Here is a 15,127-nt window from a genome sequence, read left to right as displayed (position 1 = left end):
CTGGTCCGCTTGGGCGGGCACCGCCCCTGATGAGGGTGGAGTCCCTGCCGCCTGCGTGGCAGGTGTTAATCCACACTGAGGAATGAGAGCCTGGCAGCGCTTGCACTGGCCTAGTCTAACAAACCTGTTGGGCAAACCCTTCTGTCAAGAGCTTTTACAGAGAGAAAATGCTGCCTTTCCTCGCCTTTCCCTTCACTCTGGCACCACAGCCAGAAATGGCAGGGATTCTAGCCTGGTCCTCCCACTGGCCACCTTCCAGAGGTGAGCTCCCAGGTGTCCAGCAGCCCAGCTCCCCAGGCTCTGTGAGGAAGGGACACTAGTCTGCATCAAAAAAAAAAAAAGGTAATGGAAGAGCAATGTCGGCCACAAACTGTACCCTCTCTCCAAAACGTGCACATGGATTCTGCACACAGACCCTATCCTGAGTTTGTTGCCCACGGAAGCTATAAGCATTTCTTTTCCAGGGCCTTAGAGCTCAGGGACTCCAGCCTTCTCCTGTAGAGAAGAAGAAACCAAAGCACAGGAAGGCACACAGCCTCGCCCGAGGTCAGCATAGGGAGGAGGCGCGCTGAGAATCACCATCACTGACAAAGTCCTCTCGCAGCTTTGATTCTGGGCTAGCAACATAAAAAACAAGGCCAGCACCACCTCCTGTGGCACCTTCCCTGAACAGAAACACCCCCACACCCCACGCTCCCCCTCCCCCTGGCCTGTGGTTTTCTTACTTCCTTTTTGTGTCTCAACACTAAATACACATTTATCTGACTTATCACACCTTGTGGGGAAGGAGTCTGACACACCTCACAGGGCACGTGGGCATTCAGAGCAGGAGCTGAGCCATTCCATTTCTGTCTCTCGAGTGTCTGGCTGAGGACAGTAAAACTTGAGGACAAGAAGGACATAACCGGGGAGGGGCAATAAAGGAACAAGGACTAAATAAAAGTTTTATTCTTTCACCGTTTTCCTCTTTTGCTCCACACAAAGCATTGTTGAGTCATTTCACACACAGGCCCTGTATCTCCAGGTCCCCCAGAGACCCTCCCTGGCCCCTGACTGTCTATGTGCCAGGCCAGGCCACTTTTCTTCACAACTATCATTCTGGGGTTTCCCTCCGTGCCTCGTCCACGAGGACAACATCACTGGGTGTCATCTCAACGCAGGACATCACCTAAAAATCCCAGGAGGACTCCCCTGGAGGGCCAGCCATTAGGAATCCACCTGCCAAGGCAGGGGACATGGGTTCGATCCCTAGTCCAGGAAGATTCCATGTGCCATGGAGCAACTAAGCCCAAGTGCCACAATTACTGAGCCTGCGAGCCCTGGAGTTTGTGCTCTGCAACGAGAAGCCACCGCAATGAGAAGCCGCACACGCAACTAGAGAGTAGCCCCAGCTCACCCCAGCTAGAGAAAGGCCACACGTAGTGACAAAGACCCAATGTAGTCAAAAAGTAAAGAAATAATAATTTTAAAATTGTTTTTAATTAAAAAAAAAAAATCTCTGGAAACATTTGTCTCATATGATTAAACAAATCTGTAAACAAACACAGGTCCAAGGGATGGAAGATGGGAAAAAGGTAATTAAAAATTAATAAAAATACTGGACTGGAAACAAAGTTATCATTATTTAATATAAAGTATATAAACTAAGTTATCAATCTGACCTTGTGTAAGTGCTTCTGGAAACAAGCAGGCTGTTGTCAGCCATGGCCTGGTGATGTAGGTGGACAGAGACGGGGAGGGGAGGACAGAATCTGGTGCTTGCTACGTGGGCTCCTGTCTACAGGTACGTATAGAGAAAAGCTGGTGAAATCAACTGAGAAAGAATATTTTCACCTATCACTGAAAAGAGATTATTGTCATTTTACGTAGTAAAATGCATGAAAAACTCAAAGACTAATTTAACAAAATCAAAAGTTGACTCTCCTCAAAGTTTCTGGACTGACTTTCAAAATCATATCATTCCTCACCACTTAATTTCATGGACAGTAATAAATGACCATAAAGTAAAACTTTTAGATTTTTAAGACAATCACTTTAATGTTAAGCATTTGAGCAGCCAAATTTAATCTAACCATCACAGAGATTCACCTATATCACTTCCAAAAGGTACTCTGTGCTGTGCTGTGCTTAGTCGCTCAGTCGCGTCTGACTTTTTGCAACCTCATAGACTGCAGCCTCCCAGGCTCTTTGGTCCACTGGGATTCTCCAGACAAGAATACTGGAGTGGGTTGCCATGCTCTCCCCCAGGCAAAAAGTACTCTACAAACTTTCAAATCAACCAATGCCCTTCCCAATTCTATTAAATTTGGTAATTCTTGCCCCCATGAATTGTAGGGTTTGAAAGCATCTCCATCAACTCTTGCAAAACCAAAGTTTACATCTGTGTACATGTATCTCCAAAATAAAAATATAATCTCCCAAAATAAATATTGTTTGAACATGCTGCAAGTTGGGACTGCATTAATACTAGTGATATTCACTGTGTTTAACTTAAGTAATTTAATAAATTGCCTTGGGAAGTCTCAATTTCTTGGCTGTTTGTATGAATGTTTCCCAGTGACAAATTTCCTTGAAGAGTATTTCCCCTTGGGTACAACGAAGGGGACACCAATGAGCATAAAGTACCATGCTTCAGGCTCCAGGACTCCCTGCTTAAACATTTGGAGTCTCTTAAAGCAGCAGCTTTGAGATAACTGCCTGAATCACTCAGAATTGTGATTGTCATGTAGTGAACAGTACGAGCTTGGACTCAGTAACACTGGTCCATTTGCCTGGAAGTGTGCCCAAGGCCCAAGAGTAAGACACAACTTTGCAACTAAACCACAACAAAAAGAATGTTGCCTATAGCCTGAAATATACAGGACAGCCCATTCTCAAAGCTCTAACCCTTAAAGGTATAACACTTCCTAATGATACAAAGATAAAAAGTTGCAGAACAGAGAATACATTTGTCTTGCTGAAGGTGTGCAGGAGCATCATGAACTTTAAGACATCTATGTGGACAGCTGCAAGAACAAAGGATTCTGACACCAAGAAGTCTGCAATAACCTACCACACCCTCTCCCCTTTTACTATGAAAGAAGCCCAAATTCTAACTTGGGTAAGATGATTCTCTGGGACACCAGTCCGCCATCTTCTCTGCCGCTGACTTTCCATATAAAGTCACTACCCCTGCCTCAGCATCTTGCCTCTCAAGATGCCCTGTCATGTAGTGAACAGTACAAGCTTGGACTCAGTAACACTGGTCCATGTGCCTGGATTCGTGCCAAAGACCCAAGGGGGTATACGGTGGCTACTGAGGTATCCTTATTTTACAGATAAATGATCTGCTTCCAGAAACTTATTCAAGGTTCCCAAGATAGAGAGTGGAGGGAGGGGGCATGAACAGGGACCCCAGATGGGCTGCTCCCAGCCTGCAAGTCCACCTAAGCTACTGCCAAACTTGAATTCAGGCACAGAGCTGCAGGGTTGGCACAGCCAGGACAGAGGAGCGTGACGCACCCCTTCCTCCTTAAGCACTCTCACAAAGACCCCATCCGAGATCCAAGCATGCCATCCTCAAAACCTCCTGGGACACAGCACCCCTTAAAAACAATTGTGGTCCTCATCCACACCACAACTCATGCTGGCTTCCGGAAACATCCATTCTCTTACTTCTCAATCTTGCCCCCAGGCTTACAGGTACAGGTTCAAATCCCACCCCCTCCTCCATGAGGACAGGCTCAGTTTCCCCAGTGAACTGTATTTAATCTACCCTCCTAGCATTTGGGATTCCCCAAAATTAAAGCCCCCCAAACGGAGTACCAAGAGCTAGTTATCCAGAACCACCCCACCTAGAGCAACACATCCCAACCTGAACAGTGCCAGGTGAGCTGAGAGCCATTCTCCTCAACCCTGAGGGAGGCATGAACAAGAGGCTCCCCAACCTACAGGCTGTAACTGTGAGGTCAAAGCACCCCAAATGGTGAGTGCCAGGCTCTGCGGCTTGCACACAGCACATCCAATTAAAATGCAAGCCCCCTGGGATTCCATTTCTCCTGAGTCAGGGGCAGTCTCGTCCCAGAAGACAACCTTTCTAGTGATAAGTGGCCCTGGGGTGGCAACTTCAGGACAGGATACCAAACAAGCAGAGTGGTTCCCCTCTCTTCCAGCCTCCATCTCCCAGATTTCTTTCCTGCCTCTTCTCCGTTTCTCAAATGTTGGTTAATTGTCAACAAGTTACTAACAGGTGCCTGAGGACTGTTTTTAGTTTTTTTTAAAATATCAAAATAAATCATATGGATTTAAAATATACATCCTCAAAACAGTGACATTTTGGCCTTTTGTCCAAATGTTCTATTAAAGGAAAAGCTGTTCAACCAAGACAATGTCTACATATTTAAAGAAGGGATGAAATAGTAACATCGCTTTCTCTGGCCACCTGCCAAGAAAAATTTGTGTTGCCAAAATAAAAAGAGAACATGTTGTTTGCTCAGTATATGAGCACACTGCTGAGCAGCTTAGAAATTGGGCCTCTTTAACCAAGCAGTTTAAATCACTCCATTTTGTTGTATTTCTATTGGAATATAGTCGATTTACAATGTTGTGTTAGTTTCGGGTGTACAGTGAGGAGAATCAGTTATACATATATCCACTCTTTTCTTATATTCTTTTCCCCTATAGGTCATCACAGAATGTCAAATAGAGCTCCCTGTGCTATACACAGTAGGTCCTTATTAGTTATCTATTTTGTATCTGCCGCTGCTGCTCAGTTGCTTCAGTCGTGTCCGACTCTATGCGACCCCATAAATGGCAGTCTACCAGGCTCCCCCATCCCTGGGATTCTCCAGGCAAGAACACTGGAGTGGGTTGCCGTTTCCTTCTAGTAGTATGTGTATTATTTCCCTGTAGCTCAAATGGTAAAGAATCTGCCTGTGATGCAGGAGATGAGGGTTCAATCCCTGGGTCAGGAAGATCCTCTGGAGAAGGGCATGGCAACCCACCCCAGTATTCTTGCCTGGAGAATTCCATGGACAGAGAAGCCTGGCAGGCTACGGTCCGTGGGGTCGCAAAGAGTCAGACACAACTGAGCGACTACACACACACAGTGTGTACATGTCAATCCTGATCTCTCAGTTTATCCCTCCACCCCCTTACCCCTTGGGAAACATAAGTTTGTTTTCTTCAATCACCTAATCACCTAATTTTAAGTGTCTTTGTGAATGTCACCTTCATATACCATAGATTACCACCACCTCCTTGAAAACATCTTGGACACAGCAATCCAGGTATTTCTCAGTGCCATATGTACCCTGTGCTCACTCCTTTCTCCCTCGAGGTGTCCAGTCACTCCCAGAACGTCCACCATCTCTTCACCGATGACTCCAAACTCCATCATCTCTACACTATGACTCCCAGTTCCACCATCTCTACACTGATGGCTCCCACACCCACACCTGGAGGTCCACATGAGCCTGCTCTCTCACTCTCGGTGGTGCCCACACAGCATCTCAGTCGCCTATGGGGCAGGGACCAAAAAGGGGAGACCACCTTGCTGAAACCAGTGATGGCTCCCTGGAGCTTCATTACGTCACTCTCTGTATCTGCATTTGTTTAAAAATTTCTATTATAAAGAGGCTTTTTTTTTTTTTTAAAGAGGACCCATCAGAACCTTCAAAAAATTCAAAAGAGAGAAGCAGTCAGTTAAAAATAGGAGTATTCATGAGAGATATTTTAAGTTCATTTGAAGAAAAATAACTCCTTATGTCATGAAGGGAGAAGAAAAATTAAAGGGATGCATCTCATTTACTTTAAAGAATAAAACCTCCATTAAGTTCCTTATAAACAAGCATAAAATTTAGCCATAAAATAAAAAATGTAAAATACATGTTATTAGTTCCAAATGTTAAATAATATAGAGAGGATGGTATTTGTAACAAACCCACTTTGACCCTTTCATTGTTAGGTACATAGACTTGATCCTGAAAACAACACCAGGCTTCCCACCGAACAATCTACACCCAGACATGAAGCTGGTTTTTGTTTTGCCTTTTTTAAAAAACAACTGTGTTACTTCCTGATCAGGATTCAAAAAAACAAGAAGCACTTTAAGAAGCATTTGGATGTTAAGTGCTTTTCAAAGAAAATAAACAACAACAGAATTCTGAAGCACAAATTATAAGCCTTAGTGAGTTTATGGTCCATGGAAATAACCTTACTGGAGTGTTAACACTTTCATATTGGTGGCTGCATAGGATTCAAACAATCCACACATAAGCCTGGTTGCGCAGGTTTTCTCCTATTATGCAGGAGGTGGGGATGAGGAGGGAACAAGCTAAGTGGGTTGCCATGGATACAAAGATACTTAATATCAGCTCAGGGACCGAAACCTACTTCTAGTTCTCCACATGGACCAGTCTCCCTTTTCAGTAAGTCACTCCCCAGCCCCCACAAGACCGCCCTCCCCTGCGACAGCCCTTGCTGCTGCCTGGGCTCCTGTATCAGTGACAATCTCCACTTCATCCCCCACCTCAACGTGCTCCCTCTCCAGTGGCTCCAGGCACAGGCTGCGCTTTCCCTTCTCCATCAACTTCCGGAAAATGTTCTCTGCCTCACCACACCCCTTTTTTGTGCCTTGACTTTCCCATCGCCTTCACTCTCAAGAAACTTCAGAGTCCACAGCCTCTCCTGACTTCCCAGAGCACCTAAAACTGCTGGCCACCACCCCTACCCCACCACAAGTTCAAGACCATCTCCTATCCCCAATTCTCTAATGGTTCTTGCGCATCTTGGCAGCCTCTGATCCTGACCCCATCGCCCCAAGTGGGCCCTCTCCACAGTTCTGGGCTCAAGCCTACACTGGGTCTTCCTTCACCTTACACTCCTGCCCTCCAGACCCTCTGCCACACACTACTGCCTCCAGTGTCCCGCTAAGAAACGTCCAGATATACTCGGGTGTGCAGCCCACTTCCTTCACACCTGCCTTCCAAATCTCTAGCAATCTACTATGAGAATCTTTTTCTTTCTCACTTTCAAATAAATCTCTCTCTCACACACATACACACTTTAATACTGCACCATCCCTGACCTGGTTTGGGCCCTCAGTTTTCCCCCAGCAGGACTGATGAAGTGACCTAATTCAACACATATCAAGCACCTACTTAAACCAAGCAATGTTTCAAACAGACCAAGAAGAATGAAGTTATGTGGCTGATTATCACAAGGTTGATAATGCTTAGACGAAATAGAAGGCACAGTACGGGGGAAAGGAAGGAAAGGGTTAGAGATAGCCTCTCTTTTCAGAGAGTAGGTTGCGGGGCAGGAGCGAGGGGAGGCAATTCCAAGAAGAGGGGACAGCCGATGTAAAGGCCAGAGACAGGACAGCCCGAAGGCCAGCATGGCTGCAGAGACTTGAGTGGGGGGAGAGCTAATGTCACCAGGTCCAAGCTTGTTCTCCTTGCCACTACAAAGGCCAATAAATCCAAGAGACGAGGTGTTGGGCCAAGGAACACGACTTTATTCAGAGAGCCGGCTGACCAAGAAGATGGCAGACTAAAGTCTCAAATAACCATCTTGTCAGTTTGGATGCCAGGTTCTTTTATGGATCAGAGATGGGGGCCGGGAGGGGAGGAAACAAAGTAGAAAGGCAAATATCTTCTAGAATGGCAAGCCTCGGACAGGGGTATGTGTTAATTTCTTTCTTCCCGTCATCTCCAGGAGGACAGGGTTCTGAACAAAGGCACTTTAGCTTAACAGTCAGGCAGAAGGGCAGGATTCTCTGAGACAGGCCATCATGTATGATTACAATAACAAAAGCAACGGAAAGCAAGTCAAAGAAACAGTTTCAACGTGGAGTCAGAATTGACTTCCAGCTGCAACACTAGAAGAGGAGGTGAACTGAACCAAGGGCCCAACAGATGGCAGAAAGTGTTGGCTTTACTCTGAGGGAGACTTGGGGCCACCGGAGGGTTCCAAGTAAAGAGGTTATGTAATGCAGTTTCCGTTTTTAAAGATGCCCCCAGCTTCTTCCTGAGAACAGACTGTTGTGGGGCAAACAGGAAGCAGGGAGCCCCATTAGGAGACCATGAAATGACCTGGGCCCACAATCACAACTCCCTCACACCCACCTCTCTGGCTAAAGCTCATCTTCCTGATAAATGCAAGCCTGACCATAACATGTCATTATGTCCTCTCCGCAAGGACTTTCCATGGCTCCCCACGACCTTCCTGACCAGGCACCACTTCTTCACACAGTCATCAAGGCTGCATGGTGTCCTATGACCTCTCCCCTAAAGGACCCTGCCCTCCAAACCCACGGGATCACCCGCTACTTCCCTGAAAAAGGGCCACAAGCCTGCGATCCCCACCGCCTCTGCCCTCCTTTCTCTGCCCCTAAGTTATTTATTCATCCATCAAGGCTAAGCCCAAACTCAACTTCCTCCGGAGCCTTTCTTGGCTGCCCCCAACTCTGCACTCTTCTTGCACCCCTCTCTATCAGAGTACTCCTTCACCAGTTTCTGGTTAGAGTTCCAACCAGATTGCTAACTCCTTAATGGCAAGCACTGTGCCTGGCCCATTGAGGAATACACAAGGAGCCAAGCATCATGCTAGACATCCACTAAGTGCTCACTCACTGCATGCTGGCTAAGTGAACCAAGTGACCCTTTCGTTATAAATCATCTTGAGATCTTGGGTGGTAGGTGGTGACAGGTTTTCCCCCTTGGCCACTGTAATCTGGAGGCCAGGGGTCTCCATGATGGAGCCTCTGGGGACTGCATGGTCCAGACACAAGTAGGGCCAGAGTGAGGATGGACCTGAATCCAGGCCTTCAAAACCTTCTGTCCTCTCAGCCAGGCACCACTAGAAGACCCATACAATCTGCTTTATATTTGACTAAAGCATTGGCAACGGGCTTTTCCTAGTCTCATTCTGCAAGTATACAGATGTAGAAAAAAAGCACCTAGAAGGATCTCAACCAATTAACAGCAATTACAGTATTAAGAGATGGAATTAACTTTATTCTCTTCACTTGATCTTGATTGCTTCCCTAAATAAACATAACAAAAAGTCTTTAAGAAAGAATGCCATAGTACCATCAAGATACACTTAAAAAACGGTTCCAAAAATACAAAGTATATATATATTTTTAATAAGCACAAACACTGGCAACATTAGATCACTGAATACACAATATCATTTATAAAGGAAGACTATAAAACTTGAAACTGTTTCAAATGGGTTGTCTGAAGCATGCAATTAACAACGGGCCCTGTGCTTTCACTCTGAAATAATTATTTTACAAAACATAAGGCAGTAAAATATTGTTCTGGATACCCTGGGCACTTAATGATGTCTCTTATCTAAATCAAACTCTTCCACGGGTTTCATAGACATGTGTGAACCAGCTGTCATCACTGCATCTTAGCTCACATCACACAGGTGACTAATTAGCTCTAAAAGGAACATTTCAAAGACTGTTATTTTATGACTTACAGAGGAAATATCAAAAATGATAGGTGATCAACTATCAACAAATAATAGGTCCTATTTAAGCTGAATGCTACAACAGCAAAGTGTTGACTCAACAAAGATCTGGCTTCTAACTTTCAATAGAAGACCTACACAGCTTTTATTTAGTGAAACAGTATATTAAAACACAGACGATATAGTTGCTTTAGTTACCATCTTTTTAAAGAAATAAAAGGAGGACAAAGAAAACTGTATGTCAGGCACAGTGCTAGGTATCTTAGGTGTATCATCAAATTAATTTTCTTAGCCAATCTGAGATAATCTCCGCTGTATCTCTAATGAGGAAACTGAGGCTTAGAGTAATTATCACACAGTAATCACATCAGAATAAGTGGCAAAAATTAAACTCAAATCCAGGTCTGTCTCACAAGACTACACACTGTATGAGTCTGGAAATGCCACTTAAATGGAGTTTAGCTAAGCTAAGTCGCTTCAGTCATGTCCAACTCTGTGTGACCCCAGAGACGGCAGCCCACCAGGCTCCCCTGTCCCTGGGATTCTCCAAGCAAGAACACTGGAGTGGGTTGCCATTTCCTTCTCCAATGCATGAAAGTGAAAAGTGAAAGTGAAGTCGCTCAGTCATGTCAGACTTAGCGACCCCATGGATGGCAGCCTACCAGGCCCCTCCGTCCATGGGATATTCCAGGCAAGAGTACTGGAGTGGGGTGCCATCGCCTTCTCCCAAAATGGAGTTTAAGGACAGGCAAAACCAACATATGATGATATGCATCACACCTAAGATGATGTAAGTCAGAATAATGGTTCCCTCTAGGGGCTGGAGACTGACTAGAAAGTGGCACAGGGACCTTCTAGGCTACTGAAATAATTTTCTTGATTTAGCAGTGGACACCCATAAGCTGCACACTTAATGTTAGAGCACTTTACATACTTTAAGGGTTTCCCAGGTGGCTCAGCAGTAAAGAATCCATCTGTCAATTCAGGAGACATGGGTTCAATCCCTGAGTGGGGAAGATCCCCTGGAGACAGAAATGGCAATCCATTCCAGTATTCTTGTCTGGGAAATCCCATGGACAGAGGAGCCTGGAGGGCTACAGTCCATGGGGTCCCAGAAAGTTGCACATGACTTAGCAACTAAACATCACCACCACCTCCAAGTTCATGCTCTTTAACCACTAAATATCACACAACCACTCGACAGAACTGACCACACTCTAGAATTGACTCCCTTGGACAGTCGGTTTTTCAAAACATTTTGGTAAATGAAGTACATCCTAATTCCACCAGAGTGGAGGCATTAGAACAATAAATCTATTTTTAAATGTTACAGAATGAAAAGTATAAAGTATCAATTTCCTTACTACTGGGAATTTCCCCTCTATAGCCACATCAGAATGAATATAATTTTAAACCTTGCTCTAAAGGAATGTTCATAGATGCAGAGAAAGTAATTTGTAACAAAATCCTTAGAGTTATCTATGGAAGTACCTAAATAAAACTACACAAAATATTTCAAGACATATGTTGTAACTTTATCAACAGTGCTGACCCCCCCCCCCCCAAGAGAAGTTTGGATTTTGCTACAAAAACTAAGGCAAGGCAAGAAGACAAAGTTGGTGGGCAAAGAGCATAAAACTCACAGTAGCGGCATTAAGGCAGTGAGTGTAAAATCTCAATGCAAGTTGTAACAGAAAACTCAAACAACTTTTCCCAGCAGTAAAGTCATTGTGCCGCATATGGCTGATTAATAAACTCTCCATCAAGTAACAAGTTCTTCCCACCAAAGCTTTGTTCAGACTAGCAAAATCTCATCACCTGGAGATGATGAAATTGTTACATCAATTTGCTCCAAGCCTTACCCCACACATCCGTGTTCCTCTTCAGTCAAGAGGTAATTGCCTCTCCTGAGAGAGGAATTTATTCACCCACAATTTGGAGACAGTTTGGCAAGCGTCTAGTTACAGTTACCCCAGCTTGGGGGAAGTGGTGAGGGGCAGCTGACTCCACACGTGCTGGGTGCATGTCTTTACTAGGTGCCGTGGGTTATGCGAGCCAGGAAACCCAACCTTCAAACTCAGAGCCCAGTTTAATTCATGTTTTAACAACCTGTACACACCAAAAAGGCCAGGCAATTGACTGAAATGATTTTAATTCCTCCTGAGTATTTGCAAATAAGACCAAAAGGACTTTATGAGAATTTTCCAGCATTGGTAACTCATGCACCACTGTTGGGCATGCTGCAAGATTACATAACCCAATATTATCCCAGATGCAAGAGTTGCAACATTTCTAAAAGTAACCATTTAAATGTATTAATTTTTAAAGTCTTTAAGAACCTGCCTAATAAAACTGTTAAGAAAAAGAAAAAAAAGAAAAAAAAAAACCTAAGTAGAGTCAAATATGGCCAATTAAGCCTGGGTTCGATGCCTGGGTTGGGAGGATACCCTGGAAGAGGGTAAGTCAACCCACGAAGATGGCAAGGCAACCCACTCCAGTATTCTACCTGGAGAATCCCTGGGACAGAGGAGTCTGGAGGGATGCAGTTCATGGGGTCACCGAGAGTTGGAAACTGAGCAACTAAGCACAGCCAACAGGCCAGCTATATTGAATGGAAAGCACTGACCCAGTATGTTATGAACAGGGTGCGCCTTAAATACATTCACAGCCCTGGTTCAGCATTCCTAAATTATGCAGTTCATGGGGTCCCAAAGAGTCGGACATGACTGAGTGACTGAACTGAAATTATGATTGGGGGGAAAACCCCTCAAAAACAGCATTGTCAGAAAACATTAAAACTTTGAAGTTTTGAAGGGGGACAGAATATGCCACCCATAAATGTGTCAGTTTGAAAAAAAAAAAAATATATCAGTTTGACACAATGATTATTTTGAATTAATTCCTAGTTACTTCAGAGACCAGCCAGTATAATGACACTCTGACTCCCTCTGTTCCCTTGAAAGCAGATCAATCTTCCATAAGAAGGTACCCTCCCTGCACCAGGAGGGCAGAAGGCATCCTTATCACCAGAGATAGGGAATTCAGGGCTGAGAAGGTTGCACAAACAAACCTTGTTACTCCTTTGCTGATTAGTTACCCTAAACCCAAACCACTTTGTTTTGTCAATTCTTCACAAATTTGTTTCCTTGTCGAAAAGGTATGAAAAAGCTGTGGTCACTGCTTTGGGTTGCATGTTTTTAATCCCCGTACATAGAAATTTTTTTCTCCAATTAATCTGTCTGAGATCAATTTAATTATTAGATCAGCCAAAGAACTTAGAAAGGAAAAAAAATTTTCCTCTCCTACAGTTTCAAAGTTTGTGAAACAAAGGATTCACTTTTTCGCTTAACCCTGCATCAGCTGAAAAAGTCCCACACACTTCTACCCAGAACATCTTAGTTTTATACCAACAATGCATCAGGTGAGATAAAGCAAAATAATATTAACTTTTTTGGATTCTCATTCATTTCCTAGTGTAACCTTTAAAAAAAAAATAGCCACACATCTGAGTAAATTGTACAATGAAAAATCAACCATGAATTATCAGTTTCACTTTCTTATTTTTAGCAAACCTTTAGTCTCTCAGAGAAATCTAAATTGTGGGCTTTAAAAAGCAAAAAACAAGGAAATCTTCAAAATTACAAGCCACCTATATACACTCAACTCTCCATCAGAAACCCAGAAAAAAATTTATAACTTTTACAAACATATTATGCTTATTTTCCTCAAAAGATTACCTCATTCCCTGGATTTCAAAAACTATCTGCCATCTGCCAAATTTGGCTGATTTCAGTCTCCAACAAATCTAAATGGTTACTGTTTTTGTTAAGGGGAAGTTGCCGCCTGGAGAAACTTCTGTACTGATTATACAATGACCACCATTTACTAAGCATTTCTTAACCCCCCCATGATGGGTTTCCCAAGTGGCTCAGTGATAAAAGAATCCGTCTGCCAATGCAGAAGCCACAGGAGACATAAGTTAGATCTCTGGGTTGGGAGGATCACTTGGAGAAGAAAATGGCAACCCAATCCAGTATTCTTGCTGGGACAATCCCAGGGACAAAGGAGCCTGGTGGGCTACACGCAGTCCATGGCTTCCATTGACTCTCACAAAGAATCAGACAACACTGAGCAATTGACAACCCCCCATGATGAGGGGAGTCTGGCAAACATCATCCTGTTGTTGTTTAGTTGCTAAATTGTGTGGGACTCTTCCCTGGTCTTAAAATCTAATCTGGTTTAAGAGCCCTGGGACTCTGTGTGACACTCTCCCAAATTCCACCAAAGGTGGCTTCCCTGGTGGCTCAGATGGTAAAGAATCTGCCAGCAATTCAAAAGAAACAGGAGGGAACTAGGACTGAGGGAAGAAGTGACGGCCCAGCCCTACCCTCCCTCTGGGTCAGCTGTCAGATCCAAGGGGAGAAACCAGGAGACGGCTCCCGGTTGAGAGCCTCAGGGCTGAGCTGGGCTGGGTCTCCGCCTTTCCAGTTGGTCCAGGCCCTGTCGGCCACTTCTTTAACTATCCCCTTACCTCCCGGGGCTACATTACACTGGAAGGATTTGTTATAACAAGTAGAAGCCCATATTCACCAATTGGCTTTACAATCTGAAATTTTACAGCAAGGCTACAACGAGAGCAGCAGGTGACTGGTAGAATTGCTCCAAACTACCATTCTGCGAAGTTAGGGAGGTTCAGGAGGCCATGGGTGGAGAGCAGGGGAGAAGAGACAAATCATCCCTCTATTTTAAGGAGAAGGAGCCTCCTCTTCAGTCCAGGTTTAAAATATATACATTATTTTCAGAGATCTGCTTTCATGCCGTGACACTCGTGCTGAGTATCTCGGCCGCTCCTCCTCACTTGATGGGGAGACAGTGGGTTCTGGGGCTCCCCAGCCCTGAGTGGAAAATACCGTGGCCTGGAAATTAAGGTGACTCGATTATACAGGCTCCGGAAGGGTCCGCCTGGCGTCGCGGGGCAGCCTCCAGGACCTGCGGTTGCGGCCTTCGCAGAGTCTGCACCCCTCCACGCCCACACCCCCACGCAAGGTGGTTCGCAGAGGCCGGCTAGACCCGCTCCCGCAGCACCCACCCTTCCCCCCCATCCCAGGTTTCGGTCAAGTAGCCTGGTTAATCATTCAACGCCGGCGGCGTGGAATATTTCTGTAGAGGTCAACGCGAAAGGTTTCTCCTAAGTTTCACAGAAATCAGCCTTTAGGGACCCAGAGGTTGGCCGTGGCGGGTGGATGGGGGTGGGGAGCGACTGCTCGCGGCTCTCGGAACACCTGATCTCCCCATGCGGCACCAGAGGCAGCGCAGTACGAGGGTGGGGTGCGGGGGTGCAGCGTGAGATCAAGCAGGGCCCCCTCCCCAAAACACCTGTGCAACCCAGATGAGGACGCCAGGGCCTCTGACGCCCCCCTTTCCCAACGCCTGCATCACCCCGGCAAGGGCTCCCCCGGAAGTTGGGGTGCAGCGGGGAGGAGGGGGGATGTTCCCGAGTCCTAGGAGAGGAGGAGTGGAATGGGGCAAGAGGCTCGAAAGACACGCTACCGCGGGTTTCGTTAACCTCTTCCTCTAGGACCAGGAAGGTAGCAGGAGAGGTGGGGGCGAGGGGGAGGACCGGGACGCCAAGATGCGGCAGGAAGACACCTAGAGTCTGATTCCT

This window comes from Bison bison, unplaced genomic scaffold, assembly GCF_000754665.1.
Source record: "Bison bison bison isolate TAMUID 2011002044 unplaced genomic scaffold, Bison_UMD1.0 scf7180017864489, whole genome shotgun sequence".
NCBI classification, from domain to species: Eukaryota; Metazoa; Chordata; class Mammalia; order Artiodactyla; family Bovidae; genus Bison; species Bison bison.
Note: the sequence above shows the minus strand (reverse complement) of the source record.